Genomic DNA, 24,542 nt, shown 5'->3' on the forward strand with positions numbered 1-24,542 from the left:
CTTGAAAACAGCTGGCAAGAAGGGCACTACATTATTAGTGAAAAAGACAGTCCACCTCACACTGACCACATGCACTGATTGGGGCTTCACAGGATATTAAGCCGACGCTGAGACTCGAACCTGGCTCCCCAGTTCAAAAGTTGGTAAGTCTGGCTTAGCGCATTTCAAGTAAACAGCAATCTGAGGCCCGCAAAATCACTGGACAAAATAGCCAACTAATGCAGACTGTGCCCCAAACTCAGCTGCCTTATGAAGACAACATTCAACTCACATAATTCAATAGAATACCACACAATTAAATGCCACACAATTCCACTATTATAAATGTCTAAGGACCTGGGTCTCGATCATTAAGGAAAACAATTGGTCCCTGACACATTTGACCATACTTCAATCAGTAAGTATATTGTACGGAATTCAGAATACCTTTTCCAAATGCAAGCTCATCCAACAAACCATTCAAAAGTCACCGGAGATAAATTAATTTGCAAACATCAATTCATTTGTTATACCCAAAACATGAATAACGTACATGGCACATGCTATATTGCACGGTTAGTTCCAAGGAAAAGGAGGAGAGAGGGATGAGAGATAAGTGCTCATGTGTGAGATAGTAAAGGAAGATAAGAGTGCATCAAAGAATATTTACACAATCCAAATTCAAATATTTCCAAAAGAGGGATCCGACCATATTATTACAGAAAAGGCCGGTACCCCTAAACTGGTGGGCCTACCCCTTATCACATTTGCAATATTATTTTTAGATCTGTAATGTGAGAATTGATCTCTGATGGCAATGGTGATGGGGGTGGATGCTGGGTGTAGGCCCGGGGGGAGGGGGGGCGGTGAGGGGGTTGTCGACGTTTCAACCCTAAAGCCAAAGGGTAAGTGGATTCCCCAGCAGCGGGTCTTTCCTCCCAGGACAGGGAAAGGGAGAAAACCTAGGAAAGAACCAGGTCATCAGAAGGAGACCTAAGTAAAAGCAATGATGGATGGATGTACTGGCAGGACTCAGTCAAATAATCAGAGTCATGTGTTTAAGAGGTTAAGAACTCACCCGACCACAGCCATGGTCAAATGGGTCGGAATCAATCCAATAAATCAGTTTCAATCAATGAAGTAGAAAAAGTGCAGAGGACAAATCACCCCGGCATGTTAAGAAAACACCGGTGTGCTGCTGGACATACAATAGACAAATGAGGTGCCTTATGGATAAAACTCACCCACTGCGGTCTTGCTGCGTGAGCCCTTTACCAAGTTGCTGCTATAATAGGGCGCTGAGATCAGTAAACCTGGGGATTTAAGCGGCATAAATAAAGAAGAGGCCTTCACTTCTAGAACTCCACTCCTAAATAGGATATCTACAGCGGAATTGGTTACCTGTTGTCGAGCTCAAGGGAGAAGGACTGTTTCCGTCGGTTTCTCTCAAAAGATGTCTCCCCCGCCGGGAACGTGCGGTGTGAGGCCTATGTGGGTCAGGCGCTGGTTTCTGAAAGTAAGCCAGCAATTGTATTAAACAGGCGGCTTTGAAAGAAGCAAAAACACCCTTTAGTAAAGATCATGAAATTGCCTCCGAGGTGGATTTACCCAGTGTTGTGCCACTCAGGGACGAAACCACATCCGTTGGTTTCTCTCACGGCTGAGAGATGAAACTCCCACGGCATCTAGCTATATGCCAACATCGTGCATGTAGCCTTTGGGCGCATGTTGTCATGACACACAAATGCACACCACACAATTCTACTACACAACACATTTCAACATCTCATAATTGCACACCAAACTATTCAACTCCAAATTATTCCACTACATACCACATAATGAAAATCCATCAAGTTCAACTCCACAAATTTCCACTCCACTCCATGCCACATAAATCCACTTCACATAATACCACTCCAAGCCACATAATTCCATTACACTCAACACAAAACAATTCAACGCCAGATAATTCCACTACACTCCATCCTGCATAATTACAATTCACACCACGTAATTACACTCCACATATATCCACTCAGCTCCAAAACACATAATTACACTCAACAAAACTCAACTCTGCAACATGCCTGATATTTACACTCCACATAATTCCACACAATGCCACATCACACAATTCAACTCCGCACAATGCCATACCACACAACATTATTGCACCCCACTCCATACCCCATGAATACACTCCACATAAATGTACTCCATGTCACATAGCAACACTCCACATAATACACTCCACACCATGTCACATAATTCAGCTCAGCATAGTTTCACTCAATGCCACACAACAAAAGTCAACGCCACAAAATTCCATTCCAAAGCACAAAATTCAACCCCACACCACAGAATTCCAATACACCCCATATACATCCAATCCACACCGCAAAAGTCCACATCATGTCACATAATTCAACAATGCGCCACATAATTTCACTAAATACATGCAATTCCATAACACACAATACCGCTATGCAAATTAACTACACTTATTCCACATAATTACTATCCACATAGTTCCATTGCACATGCAAGCACTGATCCAGCATTTCCCGTATTGGTTCACTTCAGGTCTTTCAACACAGTTCCTTTACCATAAATTAAAACAAAATCCAAACTGCAAACACACTCTCCTCCTCTTCTTTCAGTGTCTTCTGCTTACACAAGCACAGCCTCCTTATGCATCTATAACCTCTCCTCTACATTCTCTCATTCTCAAACACTCTTGCTCTTAAACTAGATCTACTACTTCATACACAAACTACCTATCACTCTTGATCTTACTTTCTATCTATTCTATACAACTCTTGCCCTTATCGTTTCACCATTACGTATAATTCAAAAATACAAATCGCTACACACTACATAATTCCACCTGCACAATTCCACAACTAACAAATCTAAATCAAACCATATGATTCCACTACAAACAACATACATACTCTCCACTACAAACAATAAACATAAGTGTAAAAACAATATAATTTACACCGCCAATAGCTTTAACATTCACAAATACAAGACCAATTGCATTGCAAATGCTTGGTGTTTTTCAAAGCAGGACCAGCAGTTGAAAAGTGCTGCCAGTTGCTTTTTTGTGCTTCATACTCACTTGTTTTCACTTTATTACATTTTAATTATAGCACTGTAACATGGACCTCTGTATGAATTTAAAGTGTCCCTCTGTGTTCTGATGCATTCATACCCTTATGTCACAATTACTTATGTGTGCACATCTGCCTTGAAATGTTTTTTTAATAGAAAACATTTTTCAAGATTGTGTTGTGTGCACACGCGTCATGATGCATGTGTACACACGTGATTAAAAAAATATTAGCTCAATCTTTTGGAAGACCTACTGACTTTGCCAATGCTTGTTTAATAGTGTGAGCTTTTCCGCTAGCTCCAACAAACACTTTAATTGAAAGACAATCACAACAATTCCACAGATACAAAAACGGGCTACTTTTCTAATCAGTGAAACAAATATTCACTCAGCAGGATATGGTTAATTGTAGAATCGTGAGCACTGCAAAGTAGATTTTCGCTTCCAGCGATAAACTGCAAAGTAGCATCGTAAAAAGGAAAAACGACTGACTTCAGCAGTTGAACACAATAATATATGAAGCCACTTAAAACAATGTAAATAGAATAGGGAAACAGTTGTGGCTGTCACAATGAGCTATTAAGCAGGAATAATGAATTCAACTGCAAACATAATTTTGTCATAATATTTAAATAGTATTCTATTCATTTGAAAATAAATACTGTAATGTGTAAAATACGTTTGTATATATGCTTTTGCAGACCAGTGAAATAGATAAGCCTGTGGACTACAGAGTAAACAGAGATTGAATTGCTTGATTTAAACAGAACACAGTAAATTTCAGGAACAAAAAATCCAGGCCAAACATATTTATAGACTTGAGTGTTTGTTAAGCTTGTCGTGTTTGCTGTCAAATGCATATTTTTGTGTCATAACACACGAATAAAGAATCATATGTACACATTTTAATTTTAATTGTGAGCTCGCATTGCGATTCAATGCAAAATAGTGATTCCTGTATGGGGTCCTAATTTACCAACCTCATGAATATTAATAAGGTAGGTCGCAGTTGGCGACCCATTAGGAATTGCAGCTATCACAGGGTTGGAGGCCTGCTGGAGTAAGCAGCCCACCACATCTGTGATTGCTTTTTAATAAAGCAATCTTTTTCTTTTTTTAATGCGGTCTGCTTTCCCTTACATTAATAAAGAAAAAAATGAAATGTTCAGGTTTAATTTTTTTTAAGTAACCTTCTCTTAAAAAGTATTGGTTTCAACATTCAGAAAGGGGCTGGTGTCCTATGGGCACCCCTTCCCATTCCCCGCACCAGAAAGACCAGATCGGGAGGCCGCTCCTTCTCCTTCCTCGCGGCCAAAGCATGGAACGCCCTTCCGCTCCACCTCAGACAGACAACATCGCTCCCCATCTTCGCAAGAAACCTCAAAACCTGGCTCTTCGACAGACCCCCTCCTTGATGGAATGGAACCTGCACCCCCCCCCCACCCCTAGCGCCTTGAGACCCTTACGGGTGAGTAGTCGCGCTTTAACAAACTCCTGATTGATTGATTGATTGATTGATTGAATGGTAGCCACCAGGTGTTAGTAAAAAATGAGGGACAGATTTACAAGCCCCTTGTACCAATTTTGTGTCACTTTTAACATGGGATAAGTGACGCAAAAGTGGCGCAAGCGGCTTGTAAATATGCCCCTGAATGTTCTGCAAACGTACTTCAGTCACAAAACATTCATGCAAACCACTGTACTTCGGTATTTGCATGGGACGCCATAAACACACCCCTTCCAAATACCGAATTGTTGAATTGCAATTCGGTAACATTTAACCAAATCTCAAATTGGTTTTTTTACGTCTCCAAAAACATTTTTGCAGTCCGAATTTACCCGATGTTGTGAATTGGGCTGTTGCTGACTGCAAACATGTTGTTGTACATATGACCCTTAATCCTAAGGCCATAACTACTCGCAAGATGTTTGGAGTGTGATACCACTGAAAGAAATGCATTCTGGGATTGGCAGTGTCCAGGGACCCTAAGTTGGACCTGCTATGTCCTTGTTGTCTTTTAGACATTGTTTTAACGTGTTCATGTTTTGAATTTGGGACTTGAGATATATTGACTGATTTACAAAGAAACTTATAAATATGCACACCTAAAAGAATTGCAGTGACGGGGTGCAGACTTACTACTTTTTTTAAATTCCCTAATACTGGCAGCAGTAGGCTTGGAAAGATGCTCTAGTCGTGATTTGATTTTGATTTGATTTATCTATTTGTATAGCGCGCCAATGTCCAAGGGCGTCGTGGCGCTGAGATGTACCACTCCACTGCAGTCTTAGGTTTCTAGGTGTCCTACTGGGAATGCCATGTGATAATTTGGTTGCATGAGTTTTTGGAAGGATTTTACTCTTTGCAAAACACAGAATGTACCAACAGTACATTTTCTCATTGTACTTTAGTTTCTTCTTAGGGTAAATATTTGTCTGCGTGGAGAAACTCCTTATGCTCCACCCTAACAAATTTGGGGGAGTTCCACTACACTTCGCTCCCTGAAAGGGGATTTACTTCAGCACTTTATTGGAGCAAATTTATGACAATTTCCAAGGTGGGAAGGGTCAGACAGTAGTTTGAGACTGTCCTTAAGCCCACAAGTTAGTGATCATTCACAAACTCTCAAGACAGATCTTGGTAGAGGAAGATCAGGATTGATCCACCCACTCCCAACTCCAATCACAGAATGTACTACACCAAAATTATAGGAAGTAGTAATACACAATTATGTGGTAGGGAATGTTAGGTATCCTTTGGTGGATACTTGATAGTCATGCATTTTCAGTCAGAAAATTAGCTTTGTGAATTAGGTATCAATGTCAGTATATTTTGAGATTCAGAAAGCCAATGTAAACATAAATGATTCTCTTTTCTGTTTTTTCTTGGGAGTTGGCATGTGAATTGAGTTAGCAGTTCTAAAGTACACAACAACCCTCCTTGTATTTTGCACGTAATATTGCAGAGCTAGATTGAGAGCTGAAAACAGTCCTGGAAAATGTAATAATCCCAGTCTCTTACTTCACTGACCAGGCGCAATACAAAAAGACAGTCTGACCCTCACTCGAAAGGCTAGTGTTATCTCACCCACAAAATCTGAAACAAACTAGGAGCTAAACGATTAATTTGACAGCACAATATCCCCAAACCATTAAAGGGAAACAAGAGTTGTATTAAAATGTTGCATTAAAAGAGAGCTACACCCACAGGATTCCAACTTCTCATGGGTGCTGTAACCCTTCGTCATCTCATCTCTGGGCCCTGCAACCTACCATTTGTTTAGTCCACATCCCCTACATCTTGCTGACTAAGCCACGCTCTTCTCCACTGGTGGTTTTTACAGAGAAATATCTGGAAATTGGAAAGTGAGAGCACTCCACACCTATATGAATATGAATGCTGGTCAATTGTTTGCTGTGAGCAACTAGCATCTGCTTGTGTGTCAGAACCATGCAGGACATTACCACGCACTGCTTTACAATGTGGCCTTAAACACAAAAGCATCTTTACCATGCATGTCTTTACCACACTAAATATTACAACGCACATGTCTTTAAAGTGAAAATGTAAGCATATATATTAAGAATATATAGGGCCCGATGTAGGTAAAACGCATGTACCCATTTTTAAAATACCGAATCATACCGAATCGGTATTTTGAAATCAATAAATGAAATGTAGGTAAAAAAAATCGGAAAATTACCGAATCGGTAACAATCGGTATCGTGGTTCGATACTTACCGATTTGATAATAGCCGAATTGGTAAATAACGAATTGGCGATTACCGAATAGGCAAATACCGAATCGGTAATTAAAATACACCCCCATGGGCCAAAAGGCCATAGGAATGCATTGCAAATACCGATTCGGTATATTCCGATTCGGTAGTAGCCGATTCGGTAAATACCGAATCAGTAAATACCGAATCGGCAAACACGGAATCGGCGAGCAAGAGAAAGTGAAACCAATGACAACAGCCAATGAGGTGGAAGCACCCTACCCACCCTAGCAGGGAGTGGCTACCCAGGCAAGTGCATTCAGAGTGAGCAGCAGTGGTAGCACTATCCTGAACTGTGAGGAAATGGCAAGCAGCTCTGAGAGCCAGAAGGCTGAGCGCAAGCGCAAGGCCAAGTTCAGCACCAAGGAGCTGCAAGTGTTGGTGGAGGAGGTGGTGAGGGTACACAGGCAGCTGTTTGGGAGGCTGTCCCTCACACTCCCAGAGAGCACCAAGAGGAACCTGTGTATTGCAATCGGTCAGAGGGTGAACGCAGTTGGTGTCACCCCCAGGAGCCTGGACGACCTCAAGAAGAGGTTTTACGACATTCGCAGCCTCACCAAGAGGAAACTGGCCGACCTGCACAAGCAGGGAGGACTAACAGGTGGAGGCAGGAACCCCGCACCACCCCTCACTGACCTTGAGGAACTTGTCTCCACGACAATTGAGAAAGAGAGTGTGGTGGGAGTTGGCGACCTGGTCAGCTCATCCAGAGCCACAGCAAAAGGTAAGAAGCATGCGCACCATGACACACCCTACCAGACACCTCCCCTTTCGCCCCAATGCACAGCCAAACCCCAACCCAGTACTGCTATCAACATACATGAGCAATGCATCATGGTAACTGTAGTCAGCTAATGTAGTAACAAATGCCAGGGCACATTCAAATGAAATGCACCTAGAAAATGATTCAGAGTATTGAAAATGGGATGTGCAATGCTTTTATTGTAGTGACTGTAAGACATTAGCACTCAGTTCACAAATGCTTCTTTATACCTAGGGGCACCATCAGGCAGTGGAGCAGCAACGACACAAGCTCCAGCTCCAGCAGCATCAGACAGTGCGGTGGCAGGGCAAAGCAGCATTGTACCATCACAGGAGGAGGAGGAGGAAAACAGCACTGCCGGGGGCACTGAGGATGACACAGGACATACCCTCTCATTTCCCCACTCCCCCCTACTGTCACTAACGCCCCCAGTGCAGTTCTCACCCGAAAATTCCCCAACACACACCCACCCACCACCTGCAACATCTCCTGCCAGGAGGATCACCGTTCCACCATTGAACATCATGGAGGGATCAGCGGCTCAGGCTCCAGCACCCACCCCTGCAACACCCGTGTCAGATCAGCCCACACAGCAGGCCAGCAGCAATCGGCGCAGGCCACGCACATCCAGCCCTGCTTTACCAGCACGGGAGGGCAGTGTATTCCAAGGGCTAGAGGGGAATATGGTCCGGATCCAAAGGATGCAGGCCAAGTCGGTCCTGGCTTGCCATCGCCAATTGCGGGAGCACAACCTGCACATGGGGGAGATGACAAAGGTGTTTCAGAGTATCGTTGAGAGCAACAAGGCAATAGCTACTGGACTGGGGCGCATGACTACTGCCGTTACCCAGCTATGCACTAGGATGGAGGAGCACGAGCACTGTAGGCGCAGGGATGCCCGCATGCAAAACCGGTCACTCAACCGCCTTGCTGCAGCTACCGCCCAGCTATGCCGCCGAGGGGCTAACATGGAGGACTGCCTCACCAAGAACACTGCTGAGGTGACCAGGGGCATGGCCCGCATCACCACTGCCATGGAGACACTACTAATTTCTAACACGGTGGTGAATCCTGCCCTGGACTTGGGTGAGGCTGGGGACAGCAGCAGCCGCAGCAGCCCGGCCAGCGCTGTATCTGAGCCGCGCCGGAGCAGCAGGCGCTCCGCTGAGGCCGCCGGACTCTCAGAAGGGGGTGAGTCACATCCAAGTGGGTCAGCTAAGCGCAGCAAGAAGTAAGAGTGCCAGGGTGGGTGAGGCAAACCGGACATTTCACAATCCCCACCTATTCTGTTATAGTTAAATTTGTAGCACATCAGTGCAGTAACGTTGTGCCAACATTAGTAAAATTTAATTTTTTCAACATACATTGACGTGTCTGTGCATCTGTACTCACTCAGAAATAGTTGTCTGTTATCTCCTCACGTCTGTACCTTCGTCACTTGGTGTAGACACTCCAGCAGGTTCTGTTAGTGGCACAGCTATGTCATCGTCAGGGTCCTCATAGTCAGACAACTCTACCTCTGTGCCCTTCTTGACCGCAAGGTTGTGCAACATGGCAGATACAGCAATAATCTTGCAGCAGGTGATGGGGGTATATTGTCTAGCACCTCCGGTCTTGTGCAGGCATCTGAACCTGCTTTTCCAGATGCCGAAGGTCCGTTCAACTACATTCCTTGTGCTTTTGTTCACACAGTTATACCTCCTTTGGCTGGGTGTTGAGGGGTTGAGGTAGGGGGTGAGAATGAATGAGCGGAGGGCATATGCACTGTCGCCTAGAAGAGAATGGGGTAACATTACTCACATGCATACATGTACTTCACACTGCTATTTAGGTTATGGGGGTCTGACACTGTGTCTTACCTAGGAGGTATCCTTCATCGAATTCCCCTGCTGTCAGCCGTGCATAAATGCCACTATTTTGAAAGATATAGGAGTCATGGGTACTCCCTGGAAATTTTGCTACCACGTCAGTGATGACACACTTGGCATTACATATTACCTGCACATTTATGGTATGCGTTGATTTCCGATTTCGGTATATGTATTCCGTGTCAGCAGGGGGACAAACCGGAATGTGTGTGCCATCTATGCAGCCAATGATGTGGGGGAATCCTGCCATCTGGTAGAAGTCTGCTTTTGTCTGTACCAGTTCAGCATGGGTTGCAGGGAAGGAAATGTATTGGTCCATCCGTTCAATCATGGCGTCTAGGAACTTGTGGAAGAACCGGGACAGGCAGCTCTGGCTCACCCCTCCTACCGCAGCTACTGCACTTTGAAAGCTGCCAGACGCAAGCAGGTGTATGCTGCATAGCACCTGCACGTGCACTGGGATTGCGTGTGCCCTTGGGGTGGGGTGCTGCAACAGGGGTTGGAGGTCCCTAATGAGCTGTGAGATGGTCTCTGGGTCCAGCCTGTACCTCTGTAGGATCTCTGCATCTGTCTGCATGGACAGGGTGAGACGCTCTCTATACACCTGCTCCTCTCTCTGCCATTCCCTCTCTCCATCCTGCTGTAGCCGCAGCCGTCTTGCTATGACATAAAAAGCTGCCATGGTGCAAGCAGAAATGCATTTTGGGTCCTTTTTTATAGGTTGAACCTGGTTACCACCTGATTCAAATCTATGGTAAATACCGATTCTTAAATACCGATTTTGAGGCAAAATCGGTATTTCAGAGCTTTCCTACATCTCAATTTTCAGTAGAATCGGTATTCTACAGAATCGGTAATTTTACCGATTCGATAACATTACCGATTCGGAAATTTTCCCGATTCTGTTTTTTCCGATTCGGTATAGTACCGATTCGGTGAATTTTCCGATTCCCTAATTTTTAACGATTCTATTTGGTTAACGAATCGGTATATTTGCCGAATCGGTTTATTTTCCGATTCGGTATACTACCGACACGGTACCGTTTCCGATTCGGTATTTTTACCGAATCTGGCGTTTTTGGGACTCCTATATCCCGAAACCTCGATACCGGTCGGTAACGGCCGAAAATACCGATTTTCGGCCGTTACCGACCGACCTACATCGGGCCCATATTTCCTTACATATTTATTCACACAGGCATATATGTATAGTATGTGTGTATGTGTGTGTGTATATATATATATATATATATATATTTTCACTGACAAAACAATAGGTTTCAGGGGCGTTATAGTTAGTTGGACATTTCACTCATACAAAACCATAGAAATTCCCCCGTTATAGTTAGTTCAGCTAACTATAACTCGCACGCCCGCAATGCACTGCTGATGACGTTACATATTACATCACTCATGACATCACTGATGACATCTCAAATGACATCACTGATGACATTACTGATGACATCATCCAGTGAATGTGTGTTTTTCTGAAAATGTAGTACATTTATATACATATTTCTCAAGGTCGATGGAAGAATAAATAGGTGTCTAAATGGATGATTTTTTTTGTAAATTGTATAACTGACTGATTATGTGTATCTTAGTGAATACATGGGTTAGTGAATAATGTTTAAATATGTAAATATCTGTACCAGCTTCTCACTTTGTGTATACGTGGCTGTATGGGTTGGTGAGTAGCTACATGAGTATGTATATAGGTTATTATTTTGTTTTTTGAGTATCAGTTTGAATGTCTGAGTATCTGTATGGTTCAGTGGGGGTATTACTTAGTGCATAGATGCATGAATGAGTGACTCACTGTTTGTATGTGTTGAAGACAGCATGTATGTAGGACTGTATGGGTGGATGAGTGTGTGTAAGGGTGTGTTAGTGAGTGAATGACTGTCTCAATGGTGTCTTTATGAGTAACTACAAATGTTTTAAAGTAGTAAATGTGAGTATTGGTGTATATAAGTGAGTATATGTGAGAGTGAGAGTGAGAGATTGGAAGAGTTCCTGTAAAAATTAGTATTAGTGTGTTTCTATAAGTGATTGCTTAAGAGAGTAAGTATGTGTAAGTTTCTGTAGAAGTAATTGTGGTGGTGTGTGTATAACTGTATATGCAAGTAAATTGATGTTTGATACTTTGTTTGCATGTGTGACTATTTGTGTCAGTAACTCTATGGATGAGTGTCGATGTGTAACAGGATGTTTAGGTGTATGAGTACATATGATGAGTGAATATATGTATGAGTGACTGTATAGGACTGTTGGTGAATGAGTAGATGTGTGTGTAGATCTTGGAATTACTAAATAGGTGTGTTGTAAGTGGTATTGGTATGTCCATTGTTTTGAAAATGTTTGTTTGTATTTTTGAGTGTGTGTATCAAAGGTCATATTAGGGTGAGACGAGGTCTGCTACTCTATGACAAGGATGATGTCATCAGTGATGTCATTTGAGTTGTCATCAGTGATGTCATGAGTGATGTCACTGACCATGTCATGAGTAATGTAATATGTGACGTCATCAGCAGTGCATTGCGGGCGCACAAGTTATAGTTAGCTTAACTAACTATAACGGGAGAATTTCTATGGTTTCGTACGAGTGAAATGTCCAACTAGCTATAACGCCCCTGAAACCTATTGTTTTTTTCTGTGAATTTCTAAGGTTTCTTAAATGCTCATTTCTAATTATAACATGCCTGAACCCTATGGTTTTTTCAGTAAATTTCAAAGGTTTTTTAAATGCTAATTTCTAACTCTAACGTGACTGAAACCTATGTTTTTTAAGTGAATTTCAAAGGTTTTTTAAATGCTAGTTTTTAACTATGCCTAGAAGAAAAAGAAATGCAGAAAGAAGCAACAGAAGTCCTCAAAGATGAAGAAAAGTGCAGGAAGAAGCAAGACATGTGCAGAAAGAACCAACAGAGGAGCAGAAATAGGCCTTGCTGCAAAATCACCCTATACCCTCAGCTTTTTCAGATGAGTACTGGTGGTAACTGACTCTGACAAACCAGTCCTAGAGCCAGTGCTATGCTAAAAGACACTTTGAATACAGTGAAAACACCTACATGCACTAGGGAACACTATGCGTTGGGGTACCCCTGTGATTACCATAACCTCCTCTGTAAGACCCTAGTACATAATAGGGCAGGGGCATTAAAACTACCTCTTAAAACGTGCCATAGTGCCCGTTTGCACACTGCTGAAGGGAGGGTGGCCTGAGGTGACTTGTGCAAACACGCCCTGTGGCCGTTTCAATTGTAGTGATAAAGTCACTTTGAATCGTGAGTGTACCTTGGGTCCAACTAGCCCACCAGGTATCTCCAATTAGTGCCACTGAGCTGTGTCGAAGAGAGGTGTAAAAAGGGGCACGGCCTGGACCATCTCCCTGCAACGCAGCTCAGTGGCACTTACTGGAAGCACCTGGTAGGCTAGTTAACCCCCAGGGGCCCTCAGGATTGAAGGGGAATTATTTCCCCAACTTAAAATGCACCACAGGGTGTGTTTGCACACGTCACCTCAGGCCCCGTCCCATCCCTTCTTCAATGTTTAAACACTCCCTTTAGCCGTTTTAAGTTGGGAGATTTAGCCCCCTTGAATCCTGGGGGTCCCTAGGGTCAAACGAGCCCACTAGTTACCTCCGATAAGCGCCGTTGCAGTGAGGTGTAAAAAGGGGCACGGCCTGGACCACCTCTCTGCAACGCAGCGCAGTGGCGCTTACTGGAAGCACCTGGTGGGCTAGTTGGCCCCCAGGGGCCCTCAGGATTGAAGGGGAATTATTTTCTCAACTTAAAATGCGCCACAGGGCATGTTTGCACACGTCACCCCAGGCCCCATCCCATCCCTTCTCCACTGTGTAAACACACACAGTCGCCGTTTTCAGTTGTGAGATTTAGCCCCCTTAAATCCTGAGGGTACCTAGGGTCCAAGTAGCCCACTAGGTACCTCCAGTAAGCACCACAGAGCTGCGTTCCAGAGAGGTGTAAAAAAGGGGCATGGCCTCTGAACACCTCTCTGCAATGCAGCTCTCTGGCGCATACTGGAGGTACCTGGTGGGCTAGTTGGCCCTCAGGGACCCTCAGTATTGAAGGGGGATTCATTTCCCAACTTACAACTCACCAGGGGGTGTGTTTGCACAATGGTGAAGGAAGGGGGCGGGCCTGAGGTGACATGTCTGCAAACACGCTCTGTGGTGCGTTTTAAGTTGGGAAATTAATTCCTCTTCAATCCTGAGGGTCCCTGGGGGCCTACTAGCCCAGCAGGTACCTTCAATATGTGCCAGAGAGGTGCGCTGCAGAGAGGTGTTCAGAGGCCATGCTCCTTTTTACAACACTCTGCAATGCAGCTACGTGGCGCCCTCTGGAGGTATCATTTCACAAAGCCCCAGGGGTGGTGGTACCCGGGGTTTGGGGGGGCTGTGAGCCACCTGCAAATATTTTTGATAAGCCCCGGGGGTGGCAGTCCCCGGGGCTTTTTGGTTGGCCTATGAGCACCCCCACACATTTAATTCAAAATCCCCGGGGTTGGCGGTACCCGGGGCTGGGGGGGCCCCTTTGGGCCTCCATTACAATACAAAGATTTCCCCTTGGGTTTGGCCCACCTGGGGGTTAAATATTAACGAAGCGCTGGAGCTCGACCTTTCTTTTCTTTTTTTTGCAACCAGATCCGCAGATCCTCCGCATATCCCGCGATTTGTTTTTTTAAAATAAAAAATATTTTTGGGGGGCCATAAGCAGGCCTGTTTCTACCCTGCCCCCTTTTCTTGTTTTCTCATTTGTTTTACTGTTTTCTTGTGCCTCGATTCTACCGAGGCACAAGATGGTTGCCAACACTTCCTGGTTTGGAGTGGTGACAGCCAATTAGAATACAGCTCGTGGTCGGGAGGGTCGGCGGATCCTCCGCGGCCATAGATATCACTATTTTTTTACATTTGATTTTCTCAGCATATACTGAACGGATTTACACCATTTAACAAAAAGAGTTCTTTCTGAACCAAGGGTTGCCTTTTTGCCAAATTTGGTGTAATTTCGTTCAGCAGTTCGGGCTGTAGCTGCGGCTAAAGTTTCCTATGCAAAATTGCATGGAGAAAACACATTTTGGAACTCTCCCTTTTTCTCGGCCCCCGCTTGCCGTATCATCCCCGAATCTTTCAAGATAGGAGCGGACCGGACGGGCCACAAGTTTTGAAAATTTCTTGAAGATTCGTCAATCGGCGCCAAAGTTATTGGGAATAGAATGTTGCGATTTTCCTATGGTAACTAGGTCCTAACTCTGACTACCTACTGGCGACTAGTAGATAATATATATATAATATTCTTAAGGCTTATTTATTTATTTATTTATTTATTTATTTATTTATTTAGCATATTACACTTTATTTAGCATCACGTTAAGTTAATGATTCTTCAGGATACATGATTAACACTACATTTGCATCATTATGGAGAGATACAGGATTTATCCTGACAATAGAAACAGTGTTGGTATTTTACCAATATTTAATTGAAAACTGTTTTTCTACTGCTATTTTAAAACATGATATTCGATTTATGTTATACATAATGAATAGACAAAAGAAATGTGTTTTATGGCTATCATCACATGGTATCCTTGAATGAGAGCAATGTTCACTTTAAATTCACCACTCACTTCAGTACCCATATCATGTGTTCAAAGCTCCATGAAGCCGAATCACGTAAGGGCGACAGGGAAATCAAAATACCTTAAGCACAGAACTGGGTGCGTGTCCGTCATTGTGGAAGACAATATTTCCAGTCAATGGAGTTCTCTTGATGGATGCTCACAATCACAGCTGTTGTTGGTTGTACAGCCCTTGGATGGATCTCGGGGTGCGCAGTGTGCCTTTATCCCTTAACTGCTGCTTCACATAATGAGCTCGGCATGATTCTGGGTTCGTGAACCCCATTTTCTTTGGGGTGGTGCATGCCTTCGCGGCTGGGCTGCCGCGTATAAATCAAAGCTTCCAAGTGCCCACAGGCAAGGCATCAAACGAGCAGCAGTAGTGGTGGGTACAGCACACCTCAGCACACCGATATCTCTTTCCAGCTCTCATGTCTTCGATGTTCAGCCTGGCACCTTTCTGAGCCTTCGCTCTCATCAGAGGCTCAACTTGAGGTAAGCGTTTGGACACTCCCACTTAACAAGATGATGGCCCGCCAATGGGCGATTAAGGTGTGTCCTGCGAACTGCTTGCAGACTGCAAGGGGGTACCAACGGACAGAGCGGGGCCTCAACCACCGAGCAGTTGCCGGGTGAGGTGAGGCATACTCCCACAGTAAGTTGGGAAAAGAAGAGATAGATCCTACCTACATTCAAACAGGATTCATGTCTGGTAGGGTGGTAATACACCACTGATCTACTCATTCCTCCATGTGACACGTGTTTATATGACATATATCGCACTAAGTATATTATTCCTGCAGTAGTACACCACATCATCTAGGTCCTGAAGAAAGCCGGGCTAACTGGCCACAAACGACTGAAACATGTTGACCTCACATTCAGCCAGGAGATAGTACATTTGTTCCACACTATCAGGCGTTTTTATTCATGGCATTTGGACAATATTCATTAAACATATTTTTTGTCTTTTTGTCATTTTTATCATTCTCACTTTCACTAGCACTGCACTCCATCAGCTGTACTATATTTTGACAAGCTTTCTAGCTGAGATCATCGGAGTATGAGATCAAGTATTTCATCCTGTTAGCCGCTGAGCAACATTGGCTACTTTCTCCTTACTCCTCCAGATTTTCAGATGACGAGGCTCCGCCAAATGGGTGGGCTGATGGAGATCACACTCATGCTAGAGGCGGGGCAAACTATTTGTACCTGGTGAACAATTTTCTGTTGAGCATCCAGAGGTTTAATTGTCCTATCCTTAGACTGACTATTTCCCAGTAGTTGTTCGTGTCCTGCGAACTGCCCGATGAGATCTGCAGTTCATTTCTTTTCTTAGATGGATGCTCACAATCACAGCTGTTGTTGGTTGTACAGCCCTTGGATGGGTCTTGGGGTGCGCAGTGTGCCTTTATCCCTTAACTGCTGCTGCACATAATGAGCTCGGCATGATTCCGGGTTTGTGACCCCCATTTTCTTTTGGGTGGTGCATGCCTTCGCGGCTGGGCTGCCGCATATAAATCAAAGCTACCAAGTGCCCACAGGCAAGGCATCACTCGAGCAGCAGTAGTGGCGGGTACAGCACACCTCAGCACACCGATATCTCTTTCTAGCTCTCATGTCTTCGATGTTCAGCCTGATGTATTTCTGAGCCTTCACTCTCATCAGAGGCTCAACTTGAGGTAAGCGTTTGCACACTCCCACTTAACAAGATGATGGCCCGCCAATGGGCGATTAAGGTGTGTCCTGCGCACTGCCTGATGGTATCTGCAGTTCATTTCTTTTCTTAGATGAATGCTCACAATCACAGCTGTTGTTGGTTGTACAGCCCTTGGATGGGTCTCATTAATATAAAAATACATATTACATACTGGAGATCGCCAGTAGGTAGTTATATTTACCTCCCCAACAGACAGCCCAGAGGGACGTCCGGAATACCGACGGAGAGAGCGGTGCCCCATGTACCTGAGCTGAAGCCAGGTGAGGTGGGGCTATACCTTCCTGCCAATAAGTTTGGAAGATGAAGTAAATGATCACGTTCAAGGTGATATTAATTTTATGTTGTTTTAGCAGTAGCATATAATGGTCCTGAGGAAGCAGCGGGAGACCACTTGGCTCCAACAGTCTGCAGAAACATGTCGACCTAACATACTACCTAGTAGTCATTAATTTTCAAACTACTTTTGCACTGTTTTTTATCGTTTGGTAATGAAGGGGTATAGAATAAATGTTGTTTTCCCCATTCACTACCCAATTTTAACACTCATTCACTAATTCACTAGTTTTTTTGCACTGCTACTCAGTCTTCCACAGACACCTAGTCCTCTTTAGTCTGTTATAGATTAGGCTTTTAAAAAATCTTAGCCAATCTATTGTGGAAATGTGACGGTCCCCAAATGATGAAGGGCGGTCTCGTGAGTTAACTGATGGGAACTTGTACATTCAGATGATGTCCCACTGAGTAGATTTTCCGATCCAGATACATACTTAAGTTTCATTTATGTTTTTGACTTACTGCTATCCATTGTCTGTGTTAGTTATATTTAGGACCTAGTTTCCATAGGAACAGAGTTTTTTGACTTGCCTATATCTTTGGCCTCATTTGATGAATCCTTGCAAAATTTTCCTTTAAAAAGTGCTCCAGTGATTCTAGTTGTGCACTGAAAGTACCAGGGCCAATAGAGTGCAGTTCCCATGTTAATTCCCATAGGAATTAACACAACTGCAGCCCAAACTGCTGAATGAAATTACACCAGATTTGGCAGAAAGGTAGCTGTTGGCTAAGAAAGTGACCTTTTTGTAACTCAATGTAAATCCATTCAGCAGTTTTCGAGATATTAAAGGAATTTAGATATCTGGAGGCGTGAACCCTTTGCAACACCTAGGCAGAGGTTCCCAACCCCTGACGCCTGGAGAAGTACTAAGATTCGCTGGCTGCAACCTGTGAAGAAAGTTGCGGCTGCAATTTTCTATACTGGGAATGTGTCCTGGGGGTTGAGATTGTGGCTAAATAGTATAGAAAGGGGTAGAGGTACCATGACCCAATCGGTGCATTGTAGGGGTGTCTGCGGGACCCCTAATGGCGTTTATAATTTCACAAGCTGCATTTTTTTCCACATGGTTGAAGTCACGAACCCCTTTTGAAGATCAGCGTGCCACGTGTAGTATCACAATGTAAATCTTGCCAAAAACAAATATATACACATTCACACACTCACTCACATGCTAATACACACATTGACAGACCCACTGAGATACTCATGCATCCAGTTAATGACCCACTCAGACACCCACGCACCTACACACAGACCCACTCAGTCATGCACCCACCTACAGGCCAACTCAGTGACTCAAGCACCCACTCACAGACCCAGACATTTATGTCCCCACTCACAGACTCACTCAGACACTCACAGACCCAGTGACAGACCCACTCAGAGACTGATGCACCCACTCACAGATCCAATCATAGACTAATGCATCCACTTACAGACCCACTCAGAAATGCATGCACCCACTCACAGACCCACTCAGACACTTACCCACTCACACACCCACTCACAGGCACCTAGTCACTCAGACACCCACTCAGACAGCCACTCACCAACTCACAGACCCACTTAGAGACTGATGCCCCACTCATAGACTCATGCAATCACACACAGACCCACTCAGAAAATCATTCACCCACTCACACATCCACTGAGCAACTCATGCACAAACTCAAAAACTCATCCACTTATGAATCCACTCAGACACTCATGCACCCACTCAGAGACCCACTCAGACACTCATGTCTACACTCACAGAGACACTCAGACACTCAGTCACCTACCCACAGACCCAGTCAGACTCATGCACCTACTCACAGACCCACTCAGAGATTCACACACCCTCTCAGATACGCATGCAACCACTCACAGACCCATTCAGACCCTGACGCACCCACTCACAGATCCACTCAGACACTCATGCACCCATTCACACACCCACTCAGAGACTCACGCACCCACTCACAGACTCACTCAGAGACTCATGCAAACATTCACAAAACCACTAAGAGACTGATGCACTCACTCACCGATCTACTCACTTGAATTGTTAAGGAATATCCTGTTGCCTTTGTCAGAGAAATATACTCCATCACTCCTATATATATGCTCCATGTTAAAGCACAAGTTGTTGTTGTAGATGAAGCCCATGTTGTGGTCTCTGAAGTATGCAGAAACAGTGTCATTAACATGTTTTCTGGCTTGTATGACCATTCCCATTTCTGCCTTTGGAAAATATTGGAAATACCAAGGCAGTGTGAGGAGAAAGTGTCAATAACTGTCCAATGGTCTCCTTGATTGTTATTTCCAAACATACCCCAGTAAAAGTGTCTAGGTCATTGCCACCACAGTGCACAATTAAGAGGTCTGGATGTTGGCAATCTGCAATGCTCTAACAAAAGGCTGCAGTTGCTGCCATGTTAACCCTCTCTGGCCAATCCAAGTAATGTCTACCTTAGGCTAACTCAAGTCTGTCAGTGCCACTCTTTCTAGCATACTTTCTGCCCCAAAAACATTGCTGTGGCCACAATCCACACTCAAACCCTTTTGAAGGAAGGAGCAGTACCTCACAGGAGAAATCTGCAGCAGAATGTGACAGTTGGTAGAATGAATGGCAGTTAAAATAGAGGAGTGGATCTGATTTAAGAAAATGACATCTTTGATTGGGTAAAGTAATTCATGTGGAAGCTAAAAATAGGTAGTGATTTTGTAGGTAAGGTAGGTAGATCTGTGATTGGCTCTTCAGGTCTGTGAGGGAAGTTACGCTATTGTGGATATGCTTACATTTTAGGACAGTCAACCCTCCATGCTACATTTGAACTTGAAGCTGTTATGCTAAAGTTAGAAAGTGCTGAGGACTTTTGACTTACTGGTACAGCAGAGTGTATAAAGAAGGCTGCTATGGAAACTGATGTGAAGTAGTGTAGAGGAAGGGTTGTAAATACACTGTAGTTTCAAACCACAAACTGGAGTACTTTTGACATGGTATATGTTCTGAAATGGAAACTTCCAAATTCATTACTATGATAGGTTATAAAATATAGTTGAAAAATGGTAGTAGTGTTATTGAAGATCGTTTTACGAACTCCATTATAAAATCCCGACCCCTTTGTGAAGTTACACGGGGGGACAAGCTAAGTGTTGCGACGTGGTCGCAAAACCAGCCTCAGACACTACCAGATTGGGCTTTTTATGAGGAGACTAATGAAGGGTTAAGAGAAACTGTCTTTGAAAAGGATTATAAGAACAGAAAAAAATGAAGGGAACGTTTTAATTTGATAACTACATCATTATCACTGGAAAAATTGGCATTACTGGTTCCTTCTTGCAGAGAGTGGTAGTTCTCATTTTCCATGAGAAACAATTTGAAGTGAGTCTCTGAAAATGTGATAATCAACAAAGCAAATTCATAGGTATCCTAATATTGTGAACATTAATAATGTATATATGGGAGGAGCCAAGCTCGCGTCCGAGATGGCCGCGTTTTAGCTCGGCTCCGATCACTCTCCTGTCTGCAACAAATATCCTGTACTTTATCCTGCCCCGGGAAGTATTCCACGATGTGCAGTGGAACGACGATAACTCACAGGCACTTACCGTTTGCTCCGGTGATTCCTGGGTGTCACGGATCCTGAGTTACGCCCCTGTCTGCTTCGGGGCCTCCGGAGCGGCCGGGCCTGGCACTCCTTGGCGGCGCCCGGGCTGGACGGGGCGCGGTGGCCGGCCCTTGGTGGTGGTGTGGAGTCGGTCGGAGGGGCCGATGTGCTAATAGACCGATTGCGGCCTCCCGGGCCTGGTCCGGCGGTCCTGCGGCCTGGTGTTGGGGAGCTGACTTCCATGGACGGGGTTAACCGTACATCTGGCTCGTCTCCCCTTTGTTCTCCGGCCCGGCCATTTTGAGTTCCTCCGCCCGGACTCGGAGAAGGGTGCCGGCGGCGTGTGGGGTGCCGGCGCATCGCCTTCTTCTGGTGGCTCCCCTTCCTGCCCTGGTGGCACTTCCGCTGGTGGTTGCCGGTGTCCTGTTTTGCCCCGCTGATACCCGGGCGGGGGTCGGTGTTCGCAGCGGCCCCGCCGGGCTCCTAAGATGGCGGCCGGCCCCATGATTCTCGGCCTTGCTGGGACCGGCGATGCGGGTCCGCCGCGCGGCACGTTTGCTGAATACTGTAAAGGTAAGCCTTCGCTTCGCGACATCCTCGCCGCCCTGCGCTCCTGGGGGGCACCCATGACCGCACCGACTGCTATCCTGGAGGGGGGTTCGTTTGTTGGGCCTGCCGGACCCCTCTCGGTTTGTGCGGCTTCATCTCTGTTGTGTGCTGCTGGAACTTTCCTTGGGGTCGTGGACCTGGAGGCTGCTGTTGGTGTGGATGTACGGGGGTCCGCTGCCCTTCTTCGTCCTGTGCCTCCTTCTGCTCCGGAGGTTCCCCGGCTGGATCCCGTCTGGACCGACCTCGATGGGTCTCCTTTTCCTCTTTTGCCTCACATGGCCGTACGAAGATCCTGTGACGGTGCCGCTGGACCGGCTTTCTCCGTATTCTCATCGGAACTTTGCCTGCTTTGCCTGAAGTGGTTACTGTACTTTCTGGATCATCCGGGTCACGATCGCTACAACTTGAGTGAATTTTTGATTCGACTCCCTGTTATTCACCTCCTGTTTTATGTGATCTGGTTCCTGGTGTGCTGGACGACTACAGTTTGCGAAAAACGAGGACAGGGTTGAGCTGATCTTGCCTCTGTGGACTGTTATTTTGTGGTATGGTTGGGTGATCCGTTCATAATTGTATGATTATGTTTGATACGTCTTTACGTTCCTGGAGCTTATCCGTGTGTTTATTATCTTCCCGTGGGCTCTGAGTATTTTCGGGCGGGGGGGTGGGAGCTGAAGGGGTTTTGATTATGTGGCTCCTCTCCCGCTGTTTTTCCCTGTTTTCCCTTCCCCCCCCTTTTTAATCTAAGTGATTCTTTCTTTCTTATATTTCTCTATATTTCGGGTTCTAATTAGGGCGACAGGCACGCTGCTGGGGGGTAGGCCATAGCCTTCTGCAGGGGTGCAGGGTGGGCTGTGCGGGGTGGTGGGGGGGTCTGTTTATTGTATCTTTCCCTGTTCCTCTTTTTGGTTCTATGGCTCTTATGTATCCCCTAATTTCGTGGCGCGGTGTCGGCACGTAGCCCCCCGGGGTGTTTGTGCTGGCATGGCCCTTTTGGTATGTCTGCTGTCACGGTTTACTACGCATTCATTTCTCCTGTTGCCACTAGTTCCATGTGCCGAATTAGTATTGGGTGCTTTGTTAGCCGTGGGGGGCGTGCACTGACGCTGCGCCCTCACTTTCCCCCTCCCCTTTTTTTGATGTCCTCTTCCTCCCCTTTTTTCCCTTTCCCCACCCTATTTTTTTTTTCTTCCCTTGGGTTGTTGTAACGGAGGGCTTTTAGTTTTGTAAGCGTATTTTTCGCTGTTTTATTATTATGTGCCCTGATAGTGGTGGGTGGGTGCTGAGCAGCGATTGTGATTGTTCTTGATGTGGGACTCACGTTCTGCCTTTGCAAAAATGTATTGTTCTGTTGGTCTTTTCCTGTATTCGAGACTTCGGCTTGCTCACGGCCCACCACGGCCCTCTGGACTTTACAGATTGTCATTATCCTGTGACACCCTTTTTTCTATTATAAAATTAACCTACTTTTATCCTGTCCGTGATGGCGACTTAAAGACTTGTTGCCTTTGCCTTTCATATGAGCTATTTAGAAATCCTGTTGTCTCTCCTGTATTGCCTCGTATGTCTCTTTATTGTGGTGGCCGGCCCGGTGGGTTGTAGGCCCGTATCTGTGCGCGCCTTTTGTACAATAAAGGTTTAAAAAAAAAAAAAAATAATGTATATATGTATATTAGTATGGAGTTAGTTTAATGTAAACTGTGAAATATTTTAAATATCCTGTAACATACCTTTAGAGGTTTGAAATAATTGTTTACATATGAAGTGAAGTGCTTGAAAACTACTCAACCATTTAAATGGTAACTAATATATTCAGGGAAACGGTCTGACAGGTTGGTGTGAAAAATTCATACCAATTTGCTTACTGATACACAGTTTAACACACTCAATTAGCTAATGAGACACTCACTTATGTATATACTGGGAAATTAGCCCTAACAAGTCCACCATCCAGACAAATAGGCCTTTAAACATGTTTCAGGCTTGCTACAGTATAGTATGTACATCTACTGGTAGACAGAGTTCACAAATAATACATGATGTAATCCTTCAAGTCATCTTCTGTTACATATAAGTTACTCCTGAGTTAGGCTGTAAATAGGCTGTAGGGTAGTGAGCTATGAACTTAAAAGATAAGAGATGCTTCCAATTTTGATACAGTTATATGAACACTAGTAGAACCGTATGTCCAGTTATAGGTGCACTCTTTTCCCTATACTGGAACTCACATAGCTTCATATAGAAGGATAGATCCAGTAATACACGGAATCAAACACTGATGGAGGCACTTAAACATTCAGCCACACACACACATCTAGCTGTTATCTATGTAGCAGTATAGGAGGCAGTTGCACACAGAGTTAAATACCCCAGAAGTAGCTTCCACAGCCCGCAAGGGACGCATGCATCCCATAAATACATATTTGCAGATCTTTAGGCCAATTGAGGCAGGCAGGTACCAGCATACTTACTTACATATCCATTAACACACCCTAATAGGCACACAGAGAAAAAAAACATTTGGCTAAGCCTTCAAGTCCTCTTCTACTACTGAGATAGGCTGTATGTAGCCTATACGGTATGGAGCTATGAGGTTAAAAGATAAGTGATGCTACCCAAGTTTGATTCAGTTATATACACATTACCAACCCATATGAGCAGTTATAGAAGCAGGCTTCTACTTATTCTGGGACTCACATACCTACATATACAAGGCTAGAGCAACTACTGTGCCTAGTCAAACACTGATAGAGACATTTAAACATTATTTTACACACAAATACAGCTCGTATGTGTCCAGCAGCATAGTAAGCACTTGCACAACCAGTTCAATACTCCAGTACTTATTTACACAGCGAGAAAGGGATTATGCAGGCCCATACATACACATTTGCACATCCTTAGACTAACAGAGAGAAGCAAGCATGTAGTAACATACTTACTTACATATCCAATAACACACCCTCCTAGGCACTCAGACACTCAGTTAGGTATGAACTGGGAAACTGGCACTAACAAGTCATCCATCCAAACAAGTAGGCTGTTAAAAAGTCTCAGGCATGTTATATTAGAACCTTTATATGCAATTCTCCTGTTAGGCAACATTCAGAATCAAAACATGTTGCAAAC

Source organism: Lissotriton helveticus, chromosome 2_1, assembly GCF_964261635.1.
Source record: "Lissotriton helveticus chromosome 2_1, aLisHel1.1, whole genome shotgun sequence".
Classification (NCBI taxonomy): domain Eukaryota; kingdom Metazoa; phylum Chordata; class Amphibia; order Caudata; family Salamandridae; genus Lissotriton; species Lissotriton helveticus.